The sequence below is a fragment of the Mobula birostris genome, chromosome 1, assembly GCF_030028105.1.
Source record: "Mobula birostris isolate sMobBir1 chromosome 1, sMobBir1.hap1, whole genome shotgun sequence".
Classification (NCBI taxonomy): Eukaryota; Metazoa; Chordata; class Chondrichthyes; order Myliobatiformes; family Myliobatidae; genus Mobula; species Mobula birostris.
In genome coordinates this window covers 106,685,406-106,710,922 of record NC_092370.1, presented here as the reverse complement: position 1 = coordinate 106,710,922, position 25,517 = coordinate 106,685,406, and positions in this window count along the sequence as shown.

Here is a 25,517-nt window from a genome sequence, read left to right as displayed (position 1 = left end):
ATGGTTGAAGAGAATTAGCTCTTCTTGAACCTGGTGGTGTGAGACCTAATTAATCTAATGCCTGCCAGATGGTAGCAGTAAAAAAATTGCCAGAATAGTAACTTCAATCTCCAGAGATGAACCTAAAAATTTAGTTTTGACTGATACTACTATGGTGTACAATGCTGATCCACATGGATATAACTAAATTAGATTAATATGGGTGATGTCATATGAGGAAGCATTGAAAAAGCTAGGCTGGTTTTGCTAGAGTTAATAACATAAGTAATATGAGCAGGAGTAGGCCATCTGGCCCATCGAACCTCCTCTGTCATTCAATGAGATCATGGTGATAGACTCAGATCCACCTACCTGCCTTTTCACCATAACCCTTCATACCCTACTACACAAGAACCTATCTAACTGAGCCTTAAATATATTTAATGAGGTAGCCTTTACTACTTCCTTGGGCAGAGGTTCGAGGTTCAAAGGTCCAATTTAATCTCAGAGAAATGTATACGATATAAATCCTGAAATGCTTTTTCTTCGCAAACATCCATGAAAACAGAGAAGTGTCCCAAAGAATGAATGACAGTTAAATGTGAGAACCCCAAAGTCCCCCCCCCAGCTCCCTCCTCCCACACGTAAGTGGCTGCAAGCAACGATCACCCCTCCCCACCCGCCCAGCAAAAAAAAGCGCACCCGCACCGGTTCCACAGGTTCACTATTATCTGGAAAAATCAGTTTCTCCTCATCTCTATCCTAAATCTATTCCCCTAAGTCTTGAAGCTATGTCTCTTAGTTCCATCTAACAACATTCCTACCTCTATCTTATCTAATGCTTTCATAATTTTATATTTTTTCTATAAGATCTCCTCTCATTCTTTGAATTCCAGTAAGTATAGTCCTAGGCAACTCAATCTCTCCTCATAGGCTAACATCCTCATCTCTGAAATCAACCTGGTGAACCTCCTCTGCACCTTTTCCAAAGTCAGTAAATCTTCCCTTGAGTAACCAGACTGGAATTGCATGCAGGACTCCAGGTGTGACCTTGCCAGTATTCTGTATAGTTGCAGCATAACCTCCCTGCTCTTAAATTCAGTTCCTCCAGCAACAAAAGCCAATATTCCAGTTGCCTTCTTGATAACTTGTTGCATCTACAAACCAAAGTTTTGTAATTCATGCACAAGCATTCCCATGTTCCTCTGCACAACAGTACGCTGTAATATCTTACAATTTATATAATAACCTGATCTTCTGGTTTTCCTTCCAACGTGGATGACCATGCATTTACCAACATTGTACTCCACCTGCTAGACCTTTGCCTACTCACTTAACCTATCTATATCTCTCTACAGACTCTCCACATCCTCTGCAAAATTTGCTTTTCCATCCAATTTAATGTAATCAGAAACTTAGTTACATTACATTGGGTCCTTTTTTTCCAATTAGTTGCAGGACTAGCACCAAACTCATCTCTGAGTGCCATCTCTGAGAAGTATACATTTATTCAAACTCTCTGCCTTTTATTGGTTAACCAATCCTCTATATATCTGCCAATACATTACATGCAAGTCCATACATCCTTATCTTATGGATAAGTCCTTTACGCAGCAGCTTATCAAACGCTTTCTGGAAATCCAAGTATGCAGCATCAACCTGTTCCCCACCATCCACTGCATCCATTATATCCTCAAAGAACTCCAATAAGTTTGTCAAATAAGACCTGCCCTACCTGAATCCGCTCTGTATCTGCCAGATGAAACCACTTCTACCCAGATGTTGTATAATTTCTTCCTCAGTGATAACTTCAATCATTTTCCCAACTGCAGACATAAAATTAATGAGTTTATAGTTACTTGCCTTTTGCTGACATTTGTTTTAAGCAGTGAAGTGGCATTGTTGTCTTCTAATCCAATGGTACCTATCCACAATCCACAGAATTTTGGTAACATTTGAGAGAGTTAGAAGGACAGTGATTAAAATTAAGATTCTGGAAGTATTGACAGTGCGTATATGGAGAGGGTGATTCCTTTTTGTGAGAAAATCAAGAATGAAAGATCAATGTGTTGCCTACTTAAAATAGTGATGAAGTAATATTCTTTCTTTCATATAGTTATGAGCCTTTGTAACTCTTCCTCAAAGGGTAGTGGAAGCAGTGTTAGAAGCAACGTTTTTGAATGTGTTTAAGGCAGAAGTAGAGAGATTTTTGATAAGTACTAACTATGGAACATTGTACTAACTGTGGAACTGAGTTTACAATCATTCATAGAGTGGAAACAGGCCATTTGGCCCATCTAGTCTATGCAAAACTATTATTCTTCCTAGTTCATTTTCCTGTACCCAGACCATAGCCCTTGATATTCCTCCCATCCATGTACTTATCCAAGCTTCTCTTAAATGTTGAAATTGAAGCCGCATCCATTATTGCCCTTCACACTGTCCTGGGACACCTGGAGAACAAAGACAGCTATGTCAGGATGCTTTTTGTTGATTATAGCTCAGCTTTTAACAGCAGACAAGCTGAATGTCAAGCTCCACAATCTAGGTCTTGGCACATCAACTTGTAATTGGATCTTGGACTTCCTCACTAATCGTACCCAGATGTTGAAACTAGGAGGAGCTATCTTGGTCTGTCAACACAACCTCGATAGTAGGGAAGGCACAACAGTGACTATACTACCTGAGGTAGCTAAGGAGAGCTAATCTGCCTCAAAATTGCTGGCCAACTTTTATCAATGTGGGATAGAGAGCATATTGACATACAGAATGACAGTGTGGGGTACTCTAGCTGCAGCAGGACAGATCACAAAGCACTCCACCAAGTGATTAGGATGGCTCAGCGCATCATTACGACTCAACTAATGGATCTGGAGACCATCTACAACTCTCAATGCCTACAGTGCGCTTGTAACATCAGTAAAGACCCATCCCATCCCAAACACTATCTGTTCAATATTCTGCCATCTGGTAGGAGATACAGAAGCATTTTAGCCAAAGCAGTGAGTCTGAAAACAGCTTCTTCCTGAGGACTGTTGTGCAGCTGAATAATACTGCACCCCGGCTTGCCAATGGCCTTTGATTACTATGAATTATTGAAGTCTCTTGTTGCATGTAAATATGGGGATTTTTTGTTTTTTAATTAAGCTGTACCACATGCATTGTAAATATCTGGTTTGCATGGACTGAAGCAGCACCACAATCACATTGTCTTGAGCAATGACACTGAAGTCCTATTCTGTTCAGTTTTATTACTTCCACTGGCAGCTCTTTCCACTCTCACACCACCCTCTGAGTCATAGTAATTAAGATCTTTTAAATGGCAGACCAGACTTGAAGGGCTGAATGCACCCCCCGCCCCTTATACTTCTAACCCATATGTTTATTTGCACCATTTAAAAGAAACTAAGTTAAAGGAGAACTGGTACTGAAGATGCATACAACCTTACTTTGCAATTGGAGAATGGCTTGCAGGAGAGCCATTAAGTCCCCTTTGCAGGTCCTGGTGGAGAGTGAATGGGGAAGAAAGGAGGTCCTGTTTAGAAGACCCTTTGAAGTGTTATCTCTGTCAAGTGTGGCAGGCAGAAGAAATTAATATTATTTGAGATTATTTTTCCAGAAAGAGTTGTACAATGGGAGGGATTACAATGACCTCTTTAGAATTATCAAGGATCGATGATTTTGTGCTTACACCTGCAGACCATGCTGTATCTGTATGCACAAAACTCCCCTTCATTGTTTTCTCTCATTCTATTACAGTTAGAATCCCTACACTCCACACATTCCATTGACAGCAGAGATTACTTCATTACCAGGCTTCACATCCTCTACACAACACATATCCCCTACCCAACTATTGCAGATATTTCTTCAAGCACTCATCTTTGTTCATTGCAGGGGGAAATAACAGATGATTTGCAGCAGGAGCTTACAACTAGAGGAAGGTGAATCTACCAGAAGAGTCTCCCATCTTTCCTTTCTCCACCCCCACCACTCCCACCCCCAACTTTCCATGTGATTATCTTGTTCACTTGTTCTCCCTCCTGGCACTTATTTCTGGAAGTGCAGAGAGTGCTACATCTGCCCATACACATCCTCCTACACCACTATCCAGAGCCCCCAGCACCCCTTCCAAGTGAGTCAACAACTGGCGTGCAAGTCTGTCAGGGTCACTTAATATATCCAGTGCTCCTGCTGTGGCCTCCTTTACATCGATAGATAGAGGAATGCTTTCTCAAGCACCTTCACTCCGTCTGCTGCAAGAAATGGGATTCCCCAGTGGACATCCATTTCAATTCAACTTCCCATTTCCACTCTGACATGTCCATCCATAGCCTCCTCTACTGACATGATGAGGCCACACTCAGGCTAGAAGAGCAACATCTCATATTCTGCCTGGTCAACCTCCAACCAGACAACATGAGCATCGATTTCTCTAACTTCCAGCAATTTCTTCCCCCTTCTCCTTCTCACTTTTTTTTATTCCCTGTTCTGGTTCCTCTCTTACCCATTCTCTTCTTCTCACCTGTCACTCATCTCCCTCTGGTGTCCCTCCTCCATCCTCTTCTTCCAAGTTTCACCGTCCTCTCCTATCAGATTCCTTCTTCTTTAGCCCTCTCCCTCTTCTACCTATCACCTCACAGCTTCTTACTTCACCCACCCCCAATCCACGTACCTTCCCCCTCATCTAGTTTCACTAATGATGTGCCAGTTTGTACTCCTTCTGCCTCCCACCTCCTTATTCTGGCTTCTGTCGCCTTCCTTTCTAGTCCTGATGAAGGGTGTCAGCCCGATTCTGTGGCTATTTATTCTCCTCTATTGATACCACCTGACTTGCTGAGCCCCCTATCCATTTGAAGGTGTTGCTCAAGATTTCTGGTATCTGCAGAATCTCTTGTGTTTGTGGAGCTATCCTTCATGAGCACGAACTTAATGAGTGCTGTTTCTGTGCATGATCCTACCCAGGGTTTCTTCAGAATTATCCCCTGCTTCTTCACTTTCATCAGTCTCTCCCAATTATTGTTCACAGTAGTCTCCAGCTGTTTTCACCAGCCACTTCTTCCTCTTCCTATCTTACACTAAGATATAATTCTTGTTGGTCTCCTTCATATCAGGTACTAAGAATATCAGCTACCCAGCAACAATTCAAGAGAAATTTGGTCTTCTTGAAGGCTCTTAAACTAAAGCAAGAAAATTCCAGTTCAGAGGCTGGCACTTTGCCCATAGATAATCTTCAAACAATGTAACACCAAGCACATGAGGACAAATCAAAGTACAAGAATCCTTGTACTCATTGAAGGTCAGATTATTTGTTGGCTCTGCCATAGTGGAATCCAATACTGACTTTGAGTAACTAGGCTAACAAAGGTTGAAGGGTATTCATCAAAACTACTAGTTGTCCAATGGAGCCTCTCCATGAGCTGACTGTAAAGATCTATAGCAAAAAAGAATTGAACTTTCCTCTGAGGATGGAGACTACCCTGTTCAGGTTAACCTGATAGGCAACTCAACCAATATGTTTAAGGCTGTCATAGGAGCTGTAACAAATGACACCTTGGCTATAAGGACTATTATTTACAGACCTATTCGCAATTTTATAACAGTGCTGCCCTCTTTTCATGCTGAGCCTTATGCATGTTGACACTCAATGTCATTATTTTTCTTGTTTCGGTGTGAGAGGCAGCCACTGGTATCTCTCAGGAAGAGAACATTTGTGTGCATCTACCAAACACTGTCTCTGTCTCCGTGAGTGACTCAGGGCTGTGCAGTGTTACACCTGTATATACCTCACACAAGATAAACTAGCATGATACACCATTTTGATAAGAGTAGGAAAGCACAGATAAGGAAGCAAACTGAAACTGATGATTAATGATGTTTTGGGAAATATTCTTCTCATCTTTTTATTTGGTGACTGTGATCATGACACATTGAATTGAGTAAAACAGGAGAACTGGTTTAGGTTTAACAGTCTAAATTGTATAAGACTAAGAAAAATGAGGGTCAGGGTCTGCACAAATTATGGGAGAGAGGAAGGGGGATGGGCAGAGGAGGAGAAGAGAAGGAGAAGGGGAGGGGGTGGGAAGAGAGGGAGAGGGAAGGGGAGAGAGGGAGAGGGGAGGGGAGAGAGGGAAGGAGAGATAGAGAGAGCTTATGTAGAATCACAGCAGGGAACAAGGCAAACTGGTAAATGATTAATTGAGTATCTACACTGCTTTACTTTGATCTTAATTTATCTTCAATTAATTGTTCCACATTGAGAGTCTATGGAGATCCTTAATCAACATAAGGTAATGAACACTAGTGACTGAAAAGTGAGAAAACTGCTGAACATTTGTCGAAAGGGCATTAGCGAGGAGAGTGAGATCAAGTTTTATGGGAGAGGTTTTATGCTCAATAAGGTGTGAAATGTCAACTGGATAGAAAAATGGAAAGAGCATAGCGAAAAAGTAAATTAGTTAATATTTGGGGTATAGAACTGGTTATTTAAATAGGTAAAGATTTTTTGGTTTTGCTGCTTAGTAAGGTAAATGGCAGAAGCAGACCCACTAAAATATTTTATTTAGCAGTGACTGAGACGATAATGTACCAACATCTATACCACATTAACTTTCATTTTAAAAGGATGCACTAACTTATAGACAATGCAGTTATCAGGCAGGGAACCAGAAAATAAATTCACTTTCTTCAGTCAGTCTTGGCTCACTAGTTTCACTCGACTTTGAGTTACATCAGTTATCATGCGGGGAACTGGAAAATAAATTCACTTTCATTTGCCAGTCTTGGCTCACTCATTGTACACAGCTTTGAGTTACAGAGCTTAAGCTCGAACCTCAGATTGTTTTTATTCATTTCCAGGATGTGGCCTGACTACCAAGATAGGAATTTATTGCCCACCATTAATTATTCTTGAGAAGCTGATGGTGAACCTCCATCTTGAACTACCTCAGAATTTCCATTGTGGGTATTTCCCTGGTGTATTTCAGTAGGGTGTTCCAAGATTTTGATCTAACAATGATAAAAGAGCTGTGGTATATTTAAAGGGAACAATGGTGTGGTGACTTTATGATGAACTTGCTGCAGATAGTACTCTCATATACTGACAATCTTTTCCTTTCTTTGTGGCTGAGATTGCTGATTTAGGATGTGCTGACCAAAGTAGTTCAGTTGAGTAACTGTGGTGAGTTATTACACACAGCAGCCATGACATGCCATTGTTAAGGGAGTACAGTATATGTTTGGATTGGGGTATCAATTAAGCTTTGCCCTTAATGATGTCAAACTTCCTAAGTATTATTGATGCTGAACTCATCGAGGCAAATCATGTTTCTCCTATATCAGTGGCCACTTTACTAGGTACCTCTTCTACCTAACAGAGTGACCACTGAGTGTACGTTCATGATCTTTTGCTACTGTAGCCCATCCACTTCAAGGTTTGACGTTTTGTGCATTCAGAGATGCTCTTCGGCATGCCACTGTTGGAATGACTGATTATTTGAGATACTGTCACCTTCCTGTCACATTGAACCAGTCTGGCCATTCTACTCTGACTTCTTTCACTAATAAAGTGCTTTCACCACAAGCTGCAACTCATCGTTTTTTTTTGTTTTTTGCACCACTCTCTGTAAATTCTAGAGATTGGTGTCCATGAAAATCCCAGGGAATTAGCAATTTCTGAGAAATTTCTCATGCCACCCCGTCTGGAATCAGCAATCACTCCATGGTCAATGTTACTTAGATCACATTTCTTCTCTACTCTGATGTTTGGTCTGAACAACAACTGAACCTTTTGACTATGTCTGCATGATTTTATGCATTGAGTTGCTGCCATATGATTGGCTAATTAAATATTTGCATTAATGTGCAGGTGTACAGGTGTACCTAATAAAGTAGCCACTGAGTGTAGATAGGGAAGAGGATTTACATTATAACATATGAATGTATGAAGTAGAAGCATGTGAATTAGGAGTGGACCCTTGAAGATAAGACCATAAATATTCAGCCTTTCAGCCCATCCAGTCTGCACCTGCCATGCACCTGATTATGACAGATTTTATTTTTCCTCTCAACCCCATTCTCCTGCCTTCTCTCTGTAAACTTTGGTGTTCTTACTGATCAAGAACCTATCAACTTCTGCTTTAAATATACCTAATTACTTGGCCTCCACAGCCATCTGTGAACATGATTTCCATAGATTCATCAGCTTCTGGTCTTGGACTCTCCCACTAATGGAAATATCCTCTCCACATCCACTCTGTGTTAGCATTTCAATATTAGGTAAGTTTCAATGAGATCCTCCCCCCACCATTCTTTTAAACTCCAGTAAGTAGAGGTCAAGGTCCATCAAACGCTCCTCATACATCAACCTTTTCTTTCCTGAGATCATTTTCATATACCTTCTCTGGACCCTCTCTAATGCCAGCACATCCGTTCTTAGACATGGGGCCCAGAACTGCTCACATTACTCCAATTACGGTCTGACCAACACCTTAAAATCTCTGATATTTGTTAAGCTTATGGCTAATTTGATGATTATCTCAAGTCCTCATTCCGCTTACTCCTTGTAACCTTCCACCATTTTGCTCAGCAAATATCTATCTACCTCCATCTTAAAGACATTCAAAGACTCTGCTTCTTCTCCCTTTGAAGAAGAGAATTATACTGACCTTTGGAAAGAGACATTTAAATTATTTACTGTTCTTGAAGAATGACTCACATTAGTGACACTAGACCCAAAATACAAGATATTACAATATCCTCATTCTGACCTGGAATGAACCAAATACTGTAGATAAAATTCCTTTGCTATAGTTAAAAGTCAAAGTTGAGTTTATTGTTATATACGTGAGTACATGTATGCTCAGTGTTACAACCTCGGCTCTCAGAAAGTAACACAAAGCTGTCAGGCCACAACAGGAATTACAAACAAAAGACATTTATTAAATTAAACTTAAGGTAAAGGGAAAAAGGGTGATGTGTGATGTGTGTGGTGTGGTGGTGCTGACTGCAGAATGGGAGGGACAGAGAGATAGTGGGAGTTGAAGTGGCCTTGTTTTTAAGCAGCCCCCAGCAGGTGTCAGCTATGGAAGGGTAATTGCAGGTGTTCTTGGGAACTGCAATACAGGTTAAGGAGGAAACATAGGCCAGGAAATGCGCAGGACATAACACCCCCACCCTTAAAAAGGTTGCTCTGGGTAACCTACTGCTACTCCAATAATGCATACAGTATGTTCAATAAAGAATATAGGGTGTAAGCAGATGCCAGATACACTTACAACCTTGAGAGGGCATCTTCTAGCCCATTGCCCCTTCCACCGATGTGGCAAAGCTTCAGGTCATACCCCTGCAGGAATAAACCCCACTGTACTAAATGCTGTTTAGAATTCCTCATGCTGCAGAGAAAGACAGGAGGGTTAAGGTCTATACACATAATGAGTGGAAAACAGGAACAAACATAGACATCAAAATGATTCCGGGCAAGAATAAAGGCTAAAGCCTCCTTCTCTATTGTGGAGTAGTGCTTCTGATGTACCTCAAGTAGTACACAGGATGCTCCACGTCCCTCATAAAAGACTTATCCATTAGATAAGGATGCATGGAGTTGGGCTTGATGTATTACCATGGATAGAGGATTGGTTAACTAATCCTCTATCCACAAGTTGGGATACATAGGTGTTTCTCTGGTTGGCAATCAGTGGTGAGCAGTGTGCCACAGGGGTCGGTACAGATGACACAACTGTTCACGATATACATTAACAATCTGGAAGAGGAGACCGAGTGTAGTGTATCTAAGCTTGCTGATGACACTAAATTGAGTGGAAAAGCAAATTGTGCAGAAGATATGGAGAGCCTGCAGAGAGATATAGATAGGTTAAGTGAATGAGCACGGATTTGGCAGATGGAGTAAAATGTTGTCACATGTGAGGTCATCCACTTTGGAAGGAAAAGTGGAAGAGCAGATCGTTATTTAAATGGTAAAAAATTGCAGCATGCTGCCAACTGTGAATGGAAAATATTGCACATGAATCACAAAAGGTTGGTTTGCAGGTGCAGCAAGCTATCAAGGAGGCTCATGGAATGTTGGCCTTCATTGCTAGAGGGATTGAATTTAAGAGCAAGGAGGTTATACTGCAACTATACAGGGTACTAGTGGTGCTCACCTGGAGTACAGCGTGCAGTTCTGGTCTCCTTACTTGAGGAAAGATATACTGGCTTTGGAAGCAGTGCAGAGGAGGTTCACCAACTTGATACCAGAGATGAGGAAGATAGATAATGAGGAGAGATTGAGTTATCTGAGACTGTACTCACTGGAATTCAGAAGAATGAGAGGAGATATTACAGAAACATATAAAATTATGAAAGGGATAGATGAGACAGAGACAGGGAACTTATTTCCACTGGTAGGTGAGACTAGAACTCGGGGACATAGACTCAAGATTCGGGGGAGTAGATTTAGGATGGAGATGAAGAGGAACTGCTTTTCCCAGAGAGTGGTGAATCTATAGAATTCTCTCCCAATGAAGCAGTGGAGGCTACCTCAGTAAATACATTTAAGATAAGTTGGATAGATTTTTGCATAGTAGGGGAATTAAGGGTTATGGGGAAAAGGCAGGCAAGTGGAGATGAGTCCAAGGCTGAATCAGCCATGATCTCATTGAATGGTGGAGCAGGCTCAACGGGCCAGATGGCCTACTCCGGCTCCTATTTTTTATGTCCTTATGTGAATCACCTTGGAGGACCCCAACCCGACCCCAACATCACTAGCCTCAGCAGCTAGCTTAAAGGGCCTGCTGAAACCAGGAGCTGCCAGGGCGGCAGCATGACTCAGCAACGACTTCAAATTCTCAAAGGCATGCTAACATGTCTCCATCCAAACGTAAGGAACCTTGGGACTAAGCAGGTTATTTAAGAGTGCAGCAACAGTGGAAAAAATTTTGCAAAAACTTCTTTAATAACCTGTCATCCCAATGAACCATTTCAGCTCTCTCTGGGATACTGGCTGCTGGCACAGTGAAGTTCACAATGGCCTCCTCTGAGACTAACTCTTCAAAGGAGACAGAGACAGAGAAGGGTCTCTCTTCTGTTCAAGCACTGGCTGTTCACGAGAGGGAAACGTGTGGCCAAACCCTGTTAGATCTACATCATCTTTGGCCATACAGGTATCACAGAAAGCAAGATCAGGGAGGTTGTCAGAGCCCTTGCCTTTGCTTTGATCTTTCTTATACATTGCAGGAATAGTAACACAAACAGGAAAGGTGCCTGGGAAAGTCAGTTCAAGCTCATCCCAGAAGAATCCCCATCATGTTACAACCTCGGCTCTCAGAAAGTAACATGAAGGAGTCAGGCCACAACAGGAATAACAAACAAAAGATATTTATTAATTTAAAGTTTAGGTAAAGGAAAAAAGGGTCCCCAGCAGGTGTCGGCAATGGAAGAGTAATTGCAGGTGTCCCAGGGAACTACAACACAGGTTAAAGAGGAAACAGGCCATGAAATGTATAGGACATAACAACAGGTCCAATGAAAAACTTATTTGCAACATCACAGCCACATAACATCATATAATCAGCATTCACAAGAAAAACATAAAATAAAATTAGATCAAAAAGAATACAAAGTCCATTTTAGTGCAAAGTGACCAAAGTGGTCAAGGTGTTGTAAAACTGTAGTGATAAGGATTGTTCCAGTTCATTCAAGGCTGAGTGACTGAAGGGAAGTAGCTGTTCTTGAACTTGTTGGTGTGGAAATTCAGGCTTCTGTATCTCCTGCCCCATGGTAGTTGTGAGATGGCGTGGCCCAGATGGTAGGGATCTTTAAAGATAGATGTTGCATGCGTGAGATAGTGCCTCATGTATAACCTGCCAGTGCAAGTGATGCATGAGAGCTCCATTTCAACATTTAAGAGAAGCTTGGATAGGTTCATAGATGGTGGGTATATGCAGGGCTATGGTCATAGTGCAGGTCAACAGGTGTAGGCAGCTTAAATGCTTCAGTGCAGTCTAGATGGGCCTAAGGGCCTGCTTCTGTGTTGTACTTTTCGATAACTCTACGACTCTATGATCAATAATCCCACCAACCTGTACTTCTTTGGAATGTTGCCAGGGAGAATGGGGAGCACACACAAACTCCTTTGACAGTGGCAGATTGAACGCACATCACAGGCACTGTAATGGCATTTAACTGACCACCCTCACAGACGTGGCACTCCTTGCCCTGATGTGATCATGTAATTGTGACTACAGCAGATGCAGTTATTTTCGTAATTATCAGTCCTGAATCTCATTCACCATGCTCAATATTCCCAGCTGAAGTTCAGTAAAGGAAATTATTCTTTGAACATCGGGTTTGATAAACTATTGTGCCTTCATTTTCCTCCCTCTTCTTTAAGCGCCTTGTCCAAATTTGTCTGTCCTCTGATCATAGGATACAAAGCATCCTTTGGAGCAGAGGTGACCCTGCTGCCCCATAGCTTGCCTTGCTGTTCCGTTCGACTGTGTTTGATCTTGATCTTAAAAATACTTTCACTCCAGTTCCCCACATTCTCCCAGCAGAGCCTAACAAAATCTATTTTCAGCTTTGAATCAAAGCTTTCTGAAGAAGGCAATTTTCAAATGTTCACACTGCTCTGAAAAAATATACTGCATTTCTTAGCCTTAAAGGATACTCATAACCATTTAGACTTTGATCCCAGACTCTAGACTCTGCAACCAAAGAAAACAAACTCCAAGAATCCACCTTCTCAGGCATTCTCAGAACCTTGCCTGTTTTAATTAAATTACTTGTTACCTTTCTTGAACCAGTGATCTTAGGCTTATCCTATTCAATATTCAATATTCTGTCCAGTCTATATTGAAGAGGACTGTGAACCAAAGAGGTCAATCTGGGTGTTCCCCAAACCAAAACCATCTGTTATCCTGGAGATCAAATCGCTACTGAAGTCCAGGACTATGGCAATCAAATCAGGTGACACTGACCTACGTAGGATATCGAAGTACAACTTTCATAAACCTATTAGGGATGCCAAGGAGCAATACCAGTACAAAATGGAGTCCCAAACCAGCTCTCAGTTGTGGCAAGGTTTGCATCCCTCCCCCATGCTCAATGCATTTTCTGCACTTCCAGTTAAGATGTTGCTACTGAACGTGTGCAACAGCTTCTGGTCGTCAAAACGATAAGAAAGCTGTCTAAAATCATCACTAAAAATACTTCTGCTGTGTCAAATTATCACTGCAAACAGTAAAGGGGCTAGCAATGGCAAGGCAAGTTTGGGGGATGAGGCTAGATGGTATGTTGCAGAATTGTTGCAGATGGAGTTCTGATGCCTGTATAACTGGCCCGGTGCAAGTTTGGATCACTGTAGGCACCAAAAGGAGAAGTCAGGACCCGGGCAGAGAAATTCCGTGTTTGTTCAACTGGCTCAGTGCAAGGTTGGTTCGCTCTGGGCACTGAGCTGATCTGAAGAGCTGCAGGGCGGCATCGGGTTGGGCGATGGAATCTGGGCCCAGTGCAAGTCAGTGGCCGGCAAAATCTAGGCCCAAAGTGAGTTGTTGCATCATGAAATCTGGGCCCAGAGTGAGTCACTGCGTGGCACGGCCTAGGTCCTGGACCTTTCACAGAAGCAGTGCCTGGGTCTTAGTGCAAGATTCGATATGCTATTTAGACAATTTAAATGCCCGCCTAGATTGGATGCAACAGCCGATTTCTCTCACTCTCTGTGATCTTCACTCCTCTCACCAGGGCGCTGGAGCCTTTTGCTGTTCTGTTATTGGGTCAATTTAAATGCCACCTCAGGTAGACTGAAAAGACAGGGTGTCGGTCAGAACGAGAGCCAATTTCACTCGTTTTCTGCAATAGTCACCTCCGTGGCACTGAGGCTACGAAGACTGTCCCAGCTTCTGTGCTTCATGTCCGCTAATATGATGAACTCATATGCAAGTCTTTGGGGCTCCTCTTCTGATCTCTGATCTTTCAGACTGCAATTCGTAAGGATAGGAGGCAACACCACTGCCACAATTATCCGTCTACTTCTCCCTCCTCTCTCTACCTCTCGCTACCTCTCTTTCCCTCTGTATCTGTCACTTTCCCTGTCCCTCTCTCTCTTTCTCTGTCTCTCTCACACACACACACATGCTGCTTCTATCATTTACCAGCTGCTGTTTCCCGGTTCCACTCCTCCCCCTCCCTCACATGGCTCCATCCACCCATTATCCCCTCTCTGCAATTGCCAGTCCCTAGCTCACCCTTCACCCCTCCCTCTCACCGTTTTATAGGGGTTAGCTCCTCTCTATAGTCTTAGTTCCAATATGGGGTCTGAAACTTCGCGTATCATTTTGCCTCCTCAGACCAATTGTGTTCCTCTGGCAGTTAGCAGTTTGCTCCTAAGGGTCCTGCTATTTACTCTACACCTTTCTCTTACATTTGATATCCCAAGGTGCAACACCTCACACGTGGCAAAATTAAATTCTATCTGCCATTTCTTTACCCATATTTTGCCCAACTAATCTGCTGTATCCTTTGACAACCTTCTTCACTATCCGCAAGTCCATCAATTTTTAGTACAAACTTACTAATCAGCCCACCTATACTTTCTTTGAAATTCTTATATACTGTACATAGTATCACAAACAATAGAGGTTCAAGCATTGATCCCTGTTGTATACCACTGATCACCGGCATCCAGTCACAGTAAGAACCCTCTACCACTGTGACCCAGCTAATTTTGAATGCAATCTGCCAAGTCACAACGGATGCCTTGTGCCTTAGCCCTCTGGATCATCCTAACATGAGGGATGTGACTGAATGCTTTTCTAAAGTCTATGTGAACTGTACCCACTGCCCTAACATCGTCAATCATCTTTGACATCTCCCCAGAAAACTCTGTCAAGTTCATGAGAAGTGACTGCTCCCCCCACCACACTATCCCTAAAAAGTCCAAGCTTTTCAAAATGCTGGTCCGGATATAGTGGAAAGCCAAATGTGGAGGCAGGGGTCAGACTGATTTTGTTTGTTCTCCAGCGATGTACATTCCTCTCTCTGGTGGCTGCCGTCTCTGCGAGTTTCACAGCATTTTTGCCCCGCTAATATGATAAACGTGAGATTGAGGCTTGAGCCTACTATGGCTGCTCTGGGGAGCAGATCTAAGCACTCAACCCAGTTTGGAATGCTCTCATTTGCATCTATTGCTTGCATGATGTGTGTGCTTGTTTTTTTTTCCCTCTTTCTCTGCAAGCAGTTATGTTCTTTCTTTTTTTCAATTGGGTTCTTCAGGTTTCTTGCTTTGTGGCTGCCTGTAAGCAAACAAATCTCAAGGTGTTCAGTTTATACATTCTTTGTAATAAGTGCACTTTAATTTAATTTGACTAAATCCTATCCCTAATCCTATTCTTCTCCGTCACTATTATGTATTTATTTGTAATTTGTAGTAATTTAATGTCTTGCACTGTACTGCTGCCACAAAAATCTGATTTCAGTGCTATTAAACCTGAGTTTGATTCTGGTTCTGATGGCTGCAAGAAATGAGCTCCCTCTGCAGAATGACTTAATGACTGGGGCAAAATGAACAAAGGTGAAACTAAGTTGTTAATATACTTCAATAGCGTGGCTTCCATTTTCTTTTTTATTTAGAGATACAGCATGGAACAGGCCCTTCTGGTCTACCAAGCCACACCACTCAGCAACACACCTATTTTACACTAGCCTAATCACAGGACAATTTTTGATGACCAATTAATCTACTAACCAGTATGTCTGGGAACCGTGTAAGGAAACCAATGCACACACAGGAAGAAGGTACAAATTTTCTTAGAAAGGACGTCAAAATTGAACTCTGACACCCTGAGCTGTAATAGCATCGCACTAACTGCTGCACTGCAATGGCACTCCGATTTTGGATGTAGGAGGGAACTCCGAGCCAACTCCACACGCATGTTGCAGCGGAGGTCAGGATCGAACCCGATTTCCAGAGCTGGGTGGTGGCGGCTCCACTCACTGCCACTTCACACGTCAACCTGAAATATTGCTTCGGTGAATACTACAATGTGATTTGATTTTTGTACCTGACACCTTCGGCTGACCAAACAAACGTTCACTGTGAAACGCAACAAGGCTATAGCAATTCAAGAAAAAGGAACCTACTAATCCTTGAAGCAACAATGAAGAAATAATGATGCGACTATATAAGTGTGGTCCACAACCTGCAGCAAAATAAAAATAGCCTCACCAATTCTGTCAGAGTCAATGTTTTCAGCTTTGCTAAATTTAGTGGATTAAAAGTAAATCTTTCATTGTAAACTCAGATTCCTGCTTGACCATTTAATTTAGGTCATTGATTAGTTTCTTGAAGCCTTCTGGGAATCTTGTAAAATTCGCTGAAACAACATTTCAGGTTGAAATGTGAAAACTATCAAAGACTGACCCCACCCTGGTCTTAGAGACTGAAAATCTATAGGTTTTCATCTAATTACTTCATTGGCACCAATGCAGTCAACTAAATCAAAAGAAATTAGCAGCCGAAGGCAAGTTAAACATAATTCTTTGCAACTGTTTAATTCTGAAAGGAAATCTTGAACTGATAGAGAATGGAAAGGTTTTAGGTTCAATCCACAATGAGTAGCGTTTTAACCGAACTCAGGCAGAGTAATGGATCAGAACACATTTAACGGTCTTTAGGTAGTGTTCTGATGAGAGAGGGGAAAGCATGGTGGACCATATAGCCTACTGTATATTATGGGACTACTTTTATGTTGTAGTAACATGTCGTTGAGCATGCGCTATTAGGCGCGTATTGATCTGTACGTGTGTGTTCAGTTCGGTTTCAGTCAGTGAAAAAAACCCTGTTAACTTAGCTCCCGTCTCCAGCGTTTTCACTTACAGCTTTGTTGTGTAACCCGGCCACATACACAACAAATTGGCGATGAGGTTAATGAACCTTCATCATATCGGAGTGCCGTGTTTTAATTGATAACGACACTTGGAAGAAGAGCGCAAGGAACGAGACAAGGAGCGGGAGAAGGAGGTCGTGTGTCTGAAAGGAAGCAAGAGCACAGTCAGAGCCACAGAACGTCCAGCTGAGACCACAGCCAGTGCTGACCCCAGGGGCTGAGGGTCTCACTGCCCCAGAGGAAGATAAAAAGGTGCGACACACGCATCTAGACGGAGTGTGCTCAGGACGCTAGCAAAAAGGTCACGTGAGTCAAAAAAAAACAAGGAACCATGGCTAAATTAACATAACAAGAATGGTGTTGTTTGGAACCATTACAGCATTTGATAGTGGCATTGAAGACTGAGCAACTTACACTGAAAGAGTGGAGTTATATTGTGATGCTAACGGTGTTGATGATGAAAAGAAAGCCCATGTCTTACTCAGTGTTATGGGAGCAAAAACATATGACCTGCTACGGAGCTTGTTAACCCCTGAAAAGCCAGCTGACAAAACATTCAAGCAAAGAGTAGACACACACCAACAGCACTTAATCCCCAAACCACTGGTTATTGCTGAAAGATTTAAATTTCATAAAAGGAGTCAGAACAAAAATGAAAGCACTTCTGAATATTGTGCTGAATTGCACAAATTATCAGAATATTGTCAATTTGGAGCTGGTCTATCAGACGCATTGTGGGACAGGTTAGTGTGTGGCATGCACTGTAAAACCACACAGAAGAAGCTCCTGTGTAAAAAAAAACCTTACATTCGAGAATTGCAATATCAACAGAAACAGTGGCAGGGGGTGCTTCCAAGATACAAAAAAAAATCTCTGGAATATGCCACAAATAAAATGTCACTGAACAGAAATGAAGGAAAGAAATGTTACCGTTGTGGGAACAGGTCACATGACCCTGATGATTGTTGGTTCAAAGATAAAGAATGCAGAAACTGTGGCAAACAGGGCCACTTTGGCAGAGTATGCAAGGCTAGTAAACAGCAGAAAAAGCACAAAATACAGAGAAACAAGAAACCCCAGAAAGGAAAATACAACAATGTGCACAAAATGAAAGAAAGCAATTCTGATGAAAATGACTCAGACATAAGTGAATTGTCTTGTCTGCAACTTCACAGCATGGAAGAGACAGATGATCGAAGAGTAATATGGATCACTCCACAAGTGGCAGGCGTGAGACTGAAAATGGAGTTGGGCACAGGCTCAGCTTTAACAGTAATCTCTGTACACGACTACAAACGACTGTTTTCTCACATACCACTGAAACGAACTAAACTACTGCTAAAGACTTACACAGGACAGAAAGTGTGTCCCAAAGGTAAAATTAAAGTGACAGTGACCCACGGAGACAAAACACAGCAGCTGAACCTTTATGTACTGAGAAATAGAGGACCACTGTTGCTGGGATGTGAATGGCTCAGGAAAATTCAGTTGGATTGACACACCATCAAGGCATTAGTTGTGTCAGCAAAGGAGGGCAGCAAGGCTACATCTGAGAGACTGTCACAAATACTTGCTGACTCTGAGGAAGTGTTCATGAAAGGAATAGGAACATTTCGGGGCATGAAAGCAAAGATTGTGATTGAGGAAAACGCATGTCCAAAATTTGACAAAGCCAGGCCAGTGCCATATGCAATCTGTCCTACAGTAGAGGCAGAGCTGAAAAATCTGGAGCAGACTAGGGTCCCATTGAAGGTGGATTGGAGTGAATGAGCCACGCCCATTGTTCCAGTGATGAAGAAAACCCTCAGCACAAAACCAGGAAAACCGAGCGAGGTGTGCATATGTGGTAACTTTAAAGTGACTGTTAACCCAGTTCTCCGCACAATACAGTATCCCCTACCCCATATTGAGGACAACAGGAATTCTGCAGATGCTGGAAGTTCAAGCAACACACATAAAAGTTGCTGGTGAACGCAGCAGGCCAGGCAGTATCTCTAGGAAGAGGTGCAGTCGACATTTCAGGCCGAGACCCTTCGTCAGGACTAACTGAAGGAAGAGTGAGTAAGGGATTTGAAAGTTGGAGGGGGAGGGGGAGATCCAGAATGATAGGAGAAGACAGGAGGGGGAGGGATGGAGCCAAGAGCTGGACAGGTGATAGGCAAAAGGGATACGAGAGGATCATGGAACAGGAGGTACGGGAAGAAAGACGGGGGTGGACCCAGAGGGTGGGCAAGGGGTATATTCAGAGGGACAGAGGGAGAAAAAGGAGAGTGAGAGAAAGAATGTGTGTATAAAAATAGGTAACAGATGGGGTACGAGGGGGAGGTGGGGCATTAGCGGAAGTTAGAGAAGTCGATGTTCATGCCATCAGGTTGGAGCCCACCCAGACGGAATATAAGGTGTTGTTCCTCCAACCTGAGTGTGGCTTCATCTTTACAGTAGAGGAGGCCGTGGATAGACATGTCAGAATGGGAATGGGATGTGGAATTAAAATGTGTGGCCACTGGGAGATATTGCTTTCTCTGGCGGACAGAGCGTAGATGTTCTCCCTCCTGGCACTTATCCGTGTAAGCGGAACAAGTGCTACACATGCCCTTACACTTCCTCCCTTACCACCATTCAGGGTCCCAAACAGTCCTTCCAGGTGAGGCAACACTTCACCTGTGAGTCGACTGGGGTGATATACTGCGTCTGGTGCTCCCGATGTGGCCTTTTATATGTTGGCGAGACCCGAAGCAGACTGAGAGACCGCTTTGCTGAACATCTACGCTCTGTCCGCTAGAGAAAGCAGGATCTCCCAGTGGCCACACATTTTAATTCCACATCCCATTCCCATTCTGACATGTCTATCCACGGCCTCCTCTACTGTAAAGATGAAGCCACACTCAGGTTGGAGGAACAACACCTTATATTCTGTTTGGGTAGCCTCCAACCTGATGGCATGAACATCAACTTCTCTAACTTCCGCTAAGGCCCCACCTCCCCCTCGTACCCCATCTGTTACTCATTTTTATACACACATCCTTTCTCTCACTCTCCTTTTTCTCCCTCTGTCCCTCTGAATATACCCCTTGCCCATCCTCTGGGTCTGCCCCCCCCTTGTCTTTCTTCCCGGACCTCCTGTCCCATGATCTTCTCGTATCCCTTTTGCCTATCACCTGTCCAGCTCTTGGCTCCATCCCTCCCCCATCCTGTCTTCTCCTATCATTCTGGATCTCCCCCTCCCCCTCCAACTTTCAAATCCCTTACTCACTCTTCCTTCAGTTAGTCCTGACGAAGGGTCTCGGCCTGAAACGTCGACTGCACCTCTACCATATTGAGGACATTTTTGTTTCCCTGTCAGGAAATCGTTTTGACCCAGGCTTACCTCCAAATGGAAATCGAGGAAGCATCCAAGAAATATTTGACAATGAATATACACGAAGGACTTTACCAGTCCAACGGGTTGGTGTTTGGGATAGCATCATTGCCTGCAATCTGGCAAAGGGCAATGGACCAGGTCCTGCAGGGGATTCCAGGAACTCAGTGTTACCTGTATGACATCATTGTCACCGGCAAAGATGATGACGAACATCTTTCTAACCTAAAACAAGTGCTCACCAGGTTACGAGAATATGCGCTCAGAGCTAATCGACAGAAATGTGAGTTTTTCAAAAAGGAAATTTCATACTGTGGGCATGTGATCAACAAGGATGGCTTACACATGTCTCAAGACAAGATAGAAGTTGTGCTTAAGGCACCGCCACCTGAAAATGTGTCTCAGCTGAGAGCATATCTTGGTCTAGTGAACTATTACAAGTTCTTGCCTAACCGATCCACAGTCCTACACCCACTAAATGCACTATTACAGACAAAGACACAATGGAAGTGGACTGAGAGGTGTGAGAAAGTGTTTCAAGAAACTAAAAGACTCATAACTTCAGAAGGGGTGCTCGCACACTTTGACCCCTCCTTACCTATCCGACTAGCTTGTGATGCCTCGCCCCATGGGATAGGAGCTGTGTTGTCACACAAGTTTCCAGATGGCTCCAAAAGACCAATAGCCTTTGCCTCAAGAACACTAACTTCATTTGAACGCAACTACGCACAGATTGACAGAGGGGCCCTAAGCCTCGTGTGGGGAGTCAAGAAATTCAGTCACTACCTGTATGGCCAAACGTTCACTCTGTTGACTGACCATCAGCCCCTCCTGTCAATCTTCAATCCAAGAAAAGGCGTTCCAGTGATGACAGCACAAAGGCTGCAGCGATGGTCCCTTTTCTTAGGAGGTCACAGGTATGACATTGAACACAAGGGGACCAAGCAACACAGCAACTCAGATGGTTTGTCACGTTTACCACTGCCCACTTCTGATCAGCAGAGGTTTTACACACAACAATAGTCGAACAATTACCAGTAACAAACAGCCTCATTGAAAGGGAAACACGCAATGACCATATGTTGTCAGAAGTGTATGACATCACGGTAAAGGGATGGCCAGCATGGGGTAACACATTGTTTCCAGCCTTCTCAGCGAGGAAGGAGCAGTTGTCAGTGTGTTGGGGAACACTAAAGTGTGGTTCACGAGTTGTGATCCCTCCCAAGCTACACACTAGAGTGCAGGAGGAACTGCACGAGGGGCACCTGGGTACCGTGAAGATGAGAAGTCTTGCCTGTGCCTATGTGTGGTGGCCAGGAATCAATAAACAGATTGAGGACTTGACCAAGAACTGCTCTGGATGTCAAAAGATTCAGAACACACCACCACAAGCCCCTCTTCATCCATGGCAGTGGCCCTCATCACCATGGCAATGAGTGCACATTGACTTTGCTGGACCATTATGGATGCCTAATTTTTAATTGCCATTGATGCACGTTCCAAATGGCCAGAGGTCATCAAAATGAAGTCAACCGGATCGGAAAAGACCATTACAGTTCTGAGGACCATGTTCGCCAGGAATAGCACACCAGAACAAATCTGCACAGACAATGGACGACAATTTGTCTCTGGAATCAAACACTTTACAACTGTCCCTTACCATCCATCCACAAATGGCTTGGCAGAAAGATTTGTGCAGACATTCAAGAAAGCCATCAAGGCAATGGACAGCGAAAGTCGACTACTGAAACACAAGATAGACAACTTCTTCCTTGCCTATTATAATGCAGTACAAACAACCACTAATCAGACCCCAGCGACGATGTTCCTGAACAGGAACCTGAGGTCCCACATGGATCTCCTTAAACTAGATGTACGGCATGATGTGGAAAACAGACAGTTTCAAACACCTGAATGCTAAGTCAACACGGAACTTCAGTGTGGGACAGTCAGTTCTTGCATGTGATTACCGGACTGAAAAGTGGCAGCCGGGTAAAATTTCTGCCATAGACCGACCACTGATGTAGAGAGTACGGGTGCGAGAGAACGTATGGAGACGTCATGTGGATCAAATCCTGGATGCTCAGGTGAAAACCCAACAACACCTTGCCCGGACTCCCATGACACATAGAAGCACATCATGTGGATCAAGTCCTGAATGCTCAGGTGAAAAACAGAACAGCACCTTGCCCTGACTCCACGGACATAGAAGCAAACACTCCTGATGTGACCACATCAGCCTCACCCACAGATAAACCTGTCATCAGTGCTGAGGACCCACCTGGTGTACCTGTGGAGACTAGTTCCCCAAAGCAAATGTTTCAGGGCAGATGTTACCCGGAGAGGCAGAGAAGACCCCCCCCGCCCCCCACAGAGACTTGACTTATAATTCTATAATTATTATTATTATTATTACGTTACTTTGTTATAATTTGATATTATTAAGTTACTAAGTAAACAATTGGTAGGCGTTTGTATGTTAAGGGTACACATTTTTGTTTAGCGTAGTGCCCCAGTAAAAAAAAAGTTGATACACTATTAAAATAAAAGGGGAGGAGTGTACCATATAGCCTACTGTATATTATGGGACTACTTTATGTTGTAGTAACACGTCATTGAGCATGCGCTATTAGGCGCGTATTGATCTGTATGTGTGTGTTCAGTTCAGTTTCAGTCAGTAAAGAACCCTGTTAACTTAGCTCCCATCTCCAGCGTTTTCATTTATAGCTTTGTTGTGTAACCCGGCCACATACACAACACATGGCAAAATTTTTAAGCAATAGAATCATGGATTCATAAAGCTGCACAGCATGGACACAGGCCCTTCGGCGCAGCTCATCCATACTGGCTAAATTGTCTGTCCAAGTTAGTCTATCTGGTCACTTGCCTGATTTTGGCCCATATCCCTTTAAAACTTTACGTTCTATGTACCTAGGGAGTCCTTGATTGAAACTCAGCAGCACCAGGGAGCACTGTGAACGGAGCAGTGTAGTGGACTGGGGAATGTAGAAAGTCTGTGATTAGGAAGGTGAATGGTGGCTGCAGTCAGGAGACTGGAGGGGAGAGAATGTGATTAGACGGGCTGATGGAAATTACCATCAGAAGAGTGGAGAGGAAATAACCTGGAATAGGAAATGAAGCCTTAGTCTGGTGGGATTAGTAAGGGTGGCAAGGAACACAACTGGAAAGATCATATCAGGTGGATGCTGAACTAGGGAAAACATCTCCTTATAGGATAGGTGGATGATGAAATGAGCATTATGTGCCTTTGATAGCCAATAGGACAATTTACCATTAAAGGTATTCAGAATAAAGATCCCAAAAGCAAACAAAAAGGATTTACCTGGAAAATAGGTAACACTGAGTCCCTTCTTAAATATCCCGTGTGTCGTTTCACTATTGGATTCCATAGCAGTAACTCAAACAGCTAGGAGAATGCCTTCAAGATCCAGTGTGGGGCTACACTCTACATTCAAGCCTCATGCAGCCTGTCAAGCACATATTCCTGCTGGGATATTGTCAAGCATTCTCTATTAATTGATGCCACTTCCAAGCATCCAGCAGCTGCTACACATGTTCGGTGCAAAAACGACTGTTACACTTTCTTGAAGTATGCTCTGCAGAAGCAGAATTACTGAAAGCTTTCAGCAAGTGGCTTTCAGTTTTAAAAGAAATATTATCATATTTGTTGCATAAAAATGGTGCACAATAAATGATGGAATTATAACGTCTAGCTTTATAAAGACATATTTGCCACCATTTGACAGCATTTCCCAAGTTACTTTTTCTTACAATTTTTCCCTGGGGCTAATAGGTGAAAAACCTATTAAACTCTTTTCACCCATGACTGTGCCCCTGCCTATGCCATCAACACCATCAGCAAATTTGCAGATGACACCACAGTGATTGGATTAATGACAAAAAACAATGAAACAGCATACAGGGAGGAGGTGCAGAAACTATATAAATGGAGCAATAACTATAACCTCTCACTGCAATACATGGGCAGGTACAATATTTGGGTTTAAGATAGCCTTCCTTTGATTTCAGAGCTTTCCTTTTAAATCTCAGCTTTAATTCTTGATGCTATTTTACATTTATTCATAGTATTTTATGACATGGGCATGTGCAATATTTGAATGAGGCAGCACTGTTTCTCTTCATTTTAGTGTTGTTTGTTTTTAATTCAGTTGTAACTTGAGCTTTAAGTCTCTCCAAGATGACACCATTGAACAATATGACCAACAGTGATATTCTGCAGACAGTTCACAAAACTACTTTTACTTCTTCTTTCAAATATGCTTTTACTACTAAGCTGCATAGATTGGCACCTGTGATTTACAAATTGATGATGTGTTTTTGGGCCAGTTGAGCGATCTGGCGCTTTGCCTTATCTGAGGGATTTCGGTGAGGTTTTAAACCAAATGCACAGCCTGGAGACAGTGAGCAAGCCCATGATCCACTCCATTACTTCTCTCCGATTAAGTCATTGAGCAAGGTTAAAGATGACAAGGACAAGAGTGGAGGATGGGTGGGTATTCGGCGCTGGCTGCCTGCATTTGTCTAGTTTTCCTCTCCCTCTCGCTAGCTGCTGTTGGAGGAAAGTCTAGGGATCCACGTTGCAAGGATTGACCAGCAAGGCTATGGACTCATTTTGGAGAACTTTGAGGTTCATGTTGCATGTGTTTCTGGATTCAGGAAACTCTTTTGTTTTTGCTGTTTTGTGAGCAGTTTAACTGGGCGATCAATACGGACTGGGGTGTTTTGGCGAAGAATAGCTCTGAAGTCTGCAGTGGGCTAGTGGCGCAGCACTGGACTGAACTAAACTGAATACTGTGGACTCCTAGTTTGATGTTAATATCCCATGTGTTCACTTGCTTTTTGCCATTTGCACAATTTGTTTCTTTTCACACATTGGGTGTTTGATGTGTTCTTGAATGGGTTCTAAGGTGTTTCTTTGTTTCATGGCTGCCGGTGGGAGGGCAAATCCCAGAGCTGTATTTTGTCTACATACTTTGATAATAAAGCGACAAACACAAAATGCTGGAGAAAATCAGCAGGTCAGGCAGCATCAATGGAGGTAAAGAAACAGTCAACTGTTAGGTCCAGGACCCTTCTTCAGGACTGCAAAGGAAAATACACCAGAATAGAAACTAGAAGGTGATAGGTGAAGTCAGGTGGGTAGAAAGGTAAAGGGATGGAGAGGAAGGATTCTGATAGGAGAAGAGTGTGGGCCATAGGAGAAAGGGAAGGAAGAGAGGAACCAGGGGGAAGTGATAGGCAGATGAAAAGAGGTAAGA